This window comes from Cibotium barometz, chromosome 27, assembly GCF_041138505.1.
Source record: "Cibotium barometz isolate CiBa-2024 chromosome 27, ASM4113850v1, whole genome shotgun sequence".
NCBI classification, from domain to species: Eukaryota; Viridiplantae; Streptophyta; class Polypodiopsida; order Cyatheales; family Cibotiaceae; genus Cibotium; species Cibotium barometz.
This window is the reverse complement of record NC_141072.1, coordinates 51,522,784-51,531,338: the sequence shown is the minus strand read 5'-3', so window position 1 is coordinate 51,531,338 and position 8,555 is coordinate 51,522,784.

Sequence of the window (8,555 nt, the reverse complement as noted above, 5' to 3'; positions counted from 1 at the left end):
TTCTCTTTGCCTCTACTCTCTTGCTCTAGTAGAGCTCCTTCTATCTCGTGTAGCTTCAATTCACGTACATTATTTAGTGTTGCTACAATATTTTCATATTCACCTTTGTCCACACTCTTCAGAAGCACTGCTAGTGCCTCATTATCTTCTACCTTTTTGCCAATAGCTGCTAGTTGTTGCTTAATGCTTTTATATTTGTTCAAGTGTGTGATTAAAGGTTCACTTTCCTTCATATCCAATTTGTAGAATTGCATTAACAGATTTATCTTTGAATTTTTAGCTTGTGTGCCAAATAATTTATTGAGTTCATCCCATGCATCTTTTGCCCATTGTATCCTTGTGATGTAATGAATGATTTCATCATTTAAACTAAGTGCAATAAGACCCAATGCTTTTTTATTCCTGCTCCTCTTCCCCTCATTTTACCCTCTCACTTCTAGGCATTCATCTCTTCCCTCAACTAGCCCTCATAGATTTTTCCTCATGAGCAGATACATGGTTTTTGTTTGCCATGTGTAAAACTGCTTCCCATCATATTTGGCTATTTCTTGTGCTGTACTCATGAGATGATGTGAAGGGGGTCTTACCTCTTGATCCAATTTCAAGATTCAAGGGTAGTGTCTACCCTTTTACAACTCAATCTGGTGTTTAGGAGTTGATTACAACAGATTTATCAGCATAAAAAAATTACATTAAATCAAGGGTAACCAATTTGTATAGAATGGTTGGAGTATCAAACCATCTCCAAATTGCAATCTGAAGTTATAGAGATCTGTATCAGATACCTAATAGTTAATTTGAACCCTTGCACCAAAATATAGTGATTAGCATTGATTAATCAATGATTAGCAAATTAATCCTTTATTATGTGTACAAAAAATAGAGTATGTGGGGAGTCTAGATCTGAGGCACCGATTAATCAGTGATTAGCAAATTAATCCTTTATTTTGTGTGCAAAAAACAGAGTATGTGGGGAGTCTAGATCTGAGGCCTTAGAGTTCAAATGAGCTCAAATGCTTTCAAGGCCATTAATAGCAATTAGTCTAGTAGAGGATTAAGCCAAGAAACACAAGATTTGCCCAAACATTGAATGCTTCATCTCTGTTTTACCAAAGTCACCTCTGTAGATTTGATGAAGAGCTTGGATCTCACTGTAGACTTAATCAAATCAAATTTTGACTTCACGAGCTTGTAGAGCATGCTTGAAAACCCTCGGGGCTAAGAGGAATTAGACCCATTGCATTTGATGAAGTAGAAAACTCAGATTTTCTCCAAAAAAATGGTGCCTGCAAAAATGCATAGAACTACAGCAGCGCGTGGTGGTTTGAGCTTCTATTTGGATGGCTGGAGCATAAGGGTGTTAGCTATGTTTGGCTAAAGTGGCTTGAGGTAATTTTATGTATGATGGGAGATAGAGCTCCTCCACAAGCTAGGGGTACAGAGGGTTAGTTGTTTGAAAAAGAGGTAAAAATATTAATTATCTACTAATCCTAATTAGCCAAGTGATTATCAAGATAATGGGCTCACAAATTGATGGATTCTAGGCTAGGCTCTGATACCATGTTAAAATTATAGCAATGTGATGAGCTATGGTGGATCAAATGCTAGAATCAACATCATTAACAAAGTGATTAGATGATAATTAAGACGTGAGTAATCAACTAATAGCTTAATGTAGGCATGGATAATAAAAAACCAGCAAGTTCTCATTAGGCCAATGCCTCAATTTATAGAGTTTACATCCAAGCATCTAATCCCACTGATTTCTCCTTGATTCACTCCACCTCTTTTGCTTGATTCTCTCTGCCTCTCCCAGAATATCTCCACACCTCCTAAATCTCCTCATGCTACCCTTTATTCTCTCCCAGTAGATTCTTCTCACCTTTTCATAGGTTCTCTCACATTTACACATTCTCTTTTACAACCTCTAGCCAAGGGCTTGTTCCCGCACACACCCTATTCACTTGTATATTTCAACATAAAGCTGTCATGGGCTTCATTCAGAATTTGACCCTTAGTTCCCTCATCATTGGGAATGCATAGCCTGCTATTATAATACATAATTCTATCATCCAGGCTATACCCTTGAACTCGGTTCAACTCCTGAGGAGTTTTGCTTTCCTGCATAAGTAGGGTAGCAATAGGGCCAAAGAATCTATCCTGCATGATCTTCTCTCTTGCTTCATTAATCAAAGGATTTGACACTACTATGATCTTCTCTCTTGCTTCATTAATCAAAGGATTTGACACTATTATAATCTTCTCTCTTGCTTCATTAATAAAAGGATTTGACACTATTGTGATTGCAAGCAAGGAGGCTTTTCTATTGAGGACATCTGCTACCAACACTATATTGGGGAATATGGGAATTTCCCACAAGTTTGGGACACGTGGTCAAAAGTTTAGATTAACCATAACTTGAACACCACTAATCTAAAATGAGCGCTTTATAGCTCTTTAGATTCCATTTTTCAAGCGCTTTCCAACGATAGGTCATATGATAGGGTTTTGAGAAACTTACAAACATGTTATCCATGTCCCTCTTTTTTAAGTATTCAAAAATAGAAATTGGGAAATTCCCAAATTCACTAATATGGTGTTTACCACATTTTCTTTGCCTGGGTGGTACTTGATTTCAAAATCAAATTCTTGCACGGTTCGCATCCACCTTCTTTGGTGCATGTTGAGATGATCCTTCTGGGGCTGAAGATCCACTTTAAGCTCTGATGATCTGTCAATCAAGGTGAATCTTTGACCCAATAGGTAGTCTCCACAACTTCAGGGCATATACTACTGAAAGTATCTCCAGGTCATCGATAGCATAATTTCTCTCATGCGTTCTGAGTTTTCAGGATTCATAGGCCACTGCATGACCTTCCTTCATGAGTGCACCTCCCAGGGAAAAATCACTAGCATCAGTTCTTACCTCAAAGGGTAGAGAGAAATCTTGCAATTTCAGAACGGGATTGGTTACCAAGGCGGTCTTTAGCTTATTAAAAGTGCTCTGACACCTGGCAGACCATTGGAACGGGATATTCTTCTTGAGAAGATTAGTCAAGGGGGAAGCTATGAGAGCATACTTAGGTATAAAAACTCTATACCAACCAGTTAATCTCAAGAATCCTCTAACTTCTTTCACTGTCTTTGGTTCAGGCCAATCTATGACTACTTGGACTTTTGCAAAATTTGGAGAAATTCCATCTTTGGATATCGGGAAGCCCAAGTATTCAACATGGTCGACAGAGAAAGTGCATTTGCTCTTTTTTGCAAAGAGTTGGTGCTTCCTTAGAATCTCAAGAACTTCTCGGATGTGAGCTTCATGGTTAGCTGCATTCTTTGAGTAAATCAGAATATCATCAAAGAACAAAATCATCCAAGTATTCTCTGAGAATGTCCTGCATTAGGCGATTGAATGTAGCTGGGGCATTTGTCAATCCAAACGGCATGACTGTAAATTCATAGTTTCCATATCGAGTATTGATGGTGGCTATCTTCGGGATATCTTGCTCATTAATCCTGATCTGGTAATACCCTGATTTGAGATCTATCTTTGTGAAGATCTGGGCTCCACTTAGCCTGTCCAGAAGCTCATCAATTTTGGGGAAAGGATACTTATTCTTAATTGTTAGAGCTGATTGAGACCTCTATAATCCACATAGAGTCTTAGCATTCCATCTTTCTTTTTTTGAAAGAGAACTAGCGCTCCCCAAGTTGAAACACTGGGTCTTACAAACCCTTGTTCTAACAGCTGCCTAAGTTGTTCCTTGAGTTCAATGGCTTCAGGGATTGGCATTCTATACGTTCGTTGGGCTACTGGCTGAGCTTTGGGAGTCAATTCTATCACATGATCTACTTCCCAATTGGAGGCATCTCAATTAGCTCTGCTGGGAATAAATCATCATACTCACTTAACCATTCTGGTTCTTTAGCCTTTAACTTTGTGTCTACCGGATTCATTTTGACAACATAAATGATCTGGTCCTTTCAATAACAACGTAAATGATCTGGTCCTTTCTAAGTCCTTTCAATAACTTAGAAGCTTTTACTAATTGCAAACCTGGGGATCCTGAAATTTTGGTTCCTTGAACTTTGTTTCCATGAAGGTCACGGAAGGAAATGGTTCCATTATGACAGTGAATGTCGGCTTGATTTTTGTGGAGCCAATCCATTCTAAGGATCCTCTCGAAAACTCCCAAAGGTAGGACTCTGAACTGATAGTCAGTTATATTCTCATCTAGATTAAATTGAATACAATCATGTCTCATGGTGGTGAGTGAAAAGGATCTTCCCACTGGCCAATTTAACTTGCATAGGTTTCCTTGATTTCTGATCTAAGACTAGCTTATGCAAGCATCCAGGAGGGGAAATAAATGAATGAGTACTGCCTGAATCAATCAAAAGTTTGAATGACACCCTTATACTCAGTTGGAGTATGGATGATAGATAATTGACAATTTGGCCCTTGGTTTTCAATTGCAGCATAAATATGACCTCTTTTCTCTTCCACTACTTCTGCTATTGTAACTACTCTCGCTGCTGCAGTTTGGGGTGGAACTCTTTCTCTTTGGTTACCCCAGTTCTGGGAGGGAGTTTTGAGATTACTCTGAACAGAGGTAGATGGCTGAGCTAGATTCCTTCTGGGATTGCCCTAATTTTGTCGAGATGGTTGACTGATATGAAGGGGCTGGTCTCTGCATTCTAGGTCCTTGACTTCCTTGTCCTCTTGACATGGCAGGAGTCGGGTAGTCTTTAAGCTAGTGACCGAAGCCCTAACATCCAAAACATCTGTTTCTCACTTCTAAGCCCATTCCTTTGAGTCCTTGAAAAAGGTGGGGCTCCTGAGAAAGTGTTCTGAGGGAAGGGTCATACTTCACTTCTTCTGAATCTACCAGCATCTTGATTCTGAATTGGGCCTTGGTGCCTCTTTGGGGGGAAGGAAAGTTTGAAGCACTTCCCGATGTTTGGAACCTTTTAAAGTTTGACGGTGCAGGCTATGGCAGGACCTTGACGACAAATGCCTTGGCAAAGTCCTTTGCCATTCTGACAGCTTCTGCCATTGAGACTGGTTTGGCATTTTTCACTAAGGTGTCCAATGGCTCATTCATTCCTCGAATGAATTTGGCCATCAACTGCTCTTCATCCAAAAGTGGAGAATATTTGAGGAGAAGGGCAAATGCTTGATGGTATTCTTCAATTGTCTAGCTATCCTACTTTAATTCCAAGAACTCATTCATTTTGGTTTCCACGAAACCCGGAGGACATAACCTCTTTTTGAGGTAAGCTTTAAGATTTGACCAGGTCTGGGTATTTCGATCGAGACGGTTTGTCTCGCAATGGTTCCTCCACACGACCCTGGCAGTTTTCACAATTTTTAATCTAGCGAGAGCCATCTTGCTCCTCTCATTATAACCGGTCACATCAAAGTACTCTGCCATTGCCTCAATCCATTTTTCCACTATTTCTCCTAAGTGTTCCCCTACACCCTTGAATGGACCAGGTTGGGATCGGTGCAGGGCTTTACGAACGTGTGGATCTAACTCTTCATCATCGGGTAAGAAGATCCGGCTGCCTCTAGCATGGGCCATGCGCCTCATGATTTTGACAAAACAAGATTTTTGTCAACTTAACCGTCATTAGATTTATGATTATCTATTTTTTTTGAGATTTATCTCTTAAACAATTAAATATTCCATCATTATTCTTGAAAAAAAGATTCACTTTGATAGTTTTATTAACCAATATCACAACCACGAAAACAATTTGGAATCTTTTACAAAACATCATTTATTATCAAAAGTTTTAGATAGTCTCACCTTCCTTAAAACCCTCTACAACACCTTACTCCCATACATTTCACCATGTCCACATCAGGAGGGAGCATGTTGGAAAATTTAATACTATAAAAAATTGGTATTAAGCCATGTATAGCATTAATACTCTGTACATAGCTTAAACATTATTTCTTTCTTTAAAATATAAAAAAAATAGTAAGAGAATAGAGCACTAATCCAATACAAGTGGGCATGTACTTCATAGTATTGGCTAATCATCAACATGTATAGAGCTTTCCTTTTGATGATTTTTTTTTCCAGGTTTATCATGATGCAACAACAAATTCTTCTACAAGAGACACCTACACAAAAATCTTCATTCTTAACGAGTGGCTACAAAGTCCTTCACCAAGATCAAGAGAGCAAAGGATAAGCAATGACTTCATGAGCTTTAAATTAAACAGGTGTATTCAAAGCCGGCTCTTTATACATCTCTCTTTTATAATTATGTACTTCAATTGTTCCTTTGAAGAGCGTAATTATATTGCACTTGGCTGGTTTGCCTTTCTCTTAGAAGCTTCCAAGATGAATATTAATGCTAGCATCTTTTCTTAAAGATAAAGTATGCCAAGTCCTCCATTTTACATTTATTAAACCATATTTAGCTATATTTAATCTCTCTAGGTAATGTGTGAGTAAAAAAGATGGTTGTTACAATATAAAAATCCCCAAAAAAAAACATGACCAAGAAGATAGCCATCGCCATGTAGAATCCTGGTAGGTCTTTGGAAAACTAGCAATGGTACTATAAGACCGATGCCTTGATTTCTCATAGGGTAGAACCTTGTGTCTTTCCTTCACTAAAAACCATTGTTGTTGGAGGCTCTTAGCAGTTCTTGATATCCTTGGTGGTGGGAGTCATTGGGCCATCTTTGGTCTCCATGGGTAGCTTTCCAGAGCTAAAATATAGCTTTAGATGGTTTGTATGTGCGTCATTTTGTTTAAGATTGTGGATACCATAGGCATGTTTTTTGAACTCAGTTCATGAATTTCAGTTCATGAATTGTACACTTGTATCTATTTTTGAGTTAGATATGAATTAGTCTTCATCTTTGTAGTATCTTTGGGAAGCTCAACCAATCTTATCCTTGATTTCATAATTGCTTGTTCAGCTATTTCCTTGTCAACTTCTGCTTGTTGCTCAAAGAACATCTTGTTATTTACTGTTGCCATGCAGATCATATCAATCCTTGTAATACTTTCATCATGGGACCTCAAATCTTCTTTAACCACATCTTTTGAGGAAACAACCTACATCAGGAAGGGGGGCATGTTAAGTGATGTCGAAGATCTCTATGACACCGTGGTCGGCCACCACATACTTTGCCCTTCATTGGCCTAGGTACTAGAGAATTCATATTTTTCTTGTAATGGATCATCCAGAAAGATAAGCTTCTACCTTATATGCTCCCCTAAAAATTATATGTTCTCCCTTTTGCAAGTTCTTATGTGCTAAACTAGAGCCACAGGGAACTCTCTATTTAGTCTAGGGATATGGTGGACTCATAAAAAATTAACTCCTCCTTTGGCCTTTCTAGACATCAGGTTATCTAATAATTTGAATAACAAAGGTATGAGGAGATTGGTCAATTGCTGGGATTGGTCTCTGATGGGTTGGAAGGAGTTGGGATAGCTGAAGGATGAGTTTAGGCTCCAACCAGGGGAATTGCAACTAGTGAGGTAGGTATTGGTGGAAGTTTAGAGAATAGGTGTCTATTTTATTTAATGAGACTTGCAGGTGCTTGAAAGATTGGGCTTCGTTTAGTGGAGGCAAACTAGATAAAGGGGTAACCATGACTTTGTATGAGGAGAGAAGGAGTGAAATGATTGTGTGGTAATGTAATAAAAGCTAGAGGGTGAGCTAGAACTCTAGCATCTAGGTGAAGAGATGGAAGATGATATGGGATGTGGGTATTCTTGTGAAAGCTCGGATTTTCTTGGGGAGAGTGTGTATGTGGGCTTTTCTTATTGGGTATAAACTTTTACAAGGGAACTTCACCTCTGGGATTTTCCCTAGTGCGCACTGTGGATTTTTCAAGTCTCTTAGTGCTCGAGAGGCCATGGAAAATCTCGCTCTTCCCCATGCCATCATACCCAAACATGCTCTAGTGACCAAACTTTGCAAGCATGTGGGAGGGACCCACTCTCACATGCTCGCAAAGTTTGGTCAGGATGATACAGAGTCACCACCATAGTAGTCCCAAGTGGAGGATGTGGATTATAGAGTGCCCGTGTTAGATGTAAGATTTGTAAACTGCAACATTAAGGGAGCCTTACTTGATGGAGGTTCATGTGTCAATATTTTTCTAGAATCAATTTGCAGGAAGTTGGGTATCACTGAATTTGATGATGCACCTTTTCAAGTAAAGATGGCAGATCAGAGAAGACTACAGCCATTGGGGATTGTTAGAGGACAAAGTTTGCAGGTTGCTGGACTAAATTTTTCTGTAAATTTTGTGATGTTGAAACTGGAAGAGTCCGAAAGCCACTATCCCCATGATCCTGGCTAAGAGTTGCCAAAGTAAAACAAGATTGGGGGGTTGATCAGATAGTCATAAGAAGGGGAAAAAAGAAGGTTAAACTAGATATGGTTTCCAGGAGAACCATTCCCAAAGATTTCAGGCCATTAATGGTAGAAACCATTAACATGATACCGGAACTGCAAGAGGATGAGAGTAAGAGGATTTTCTAAAGAGGAACCCATCAATAGTTCCTTTCTTTGAC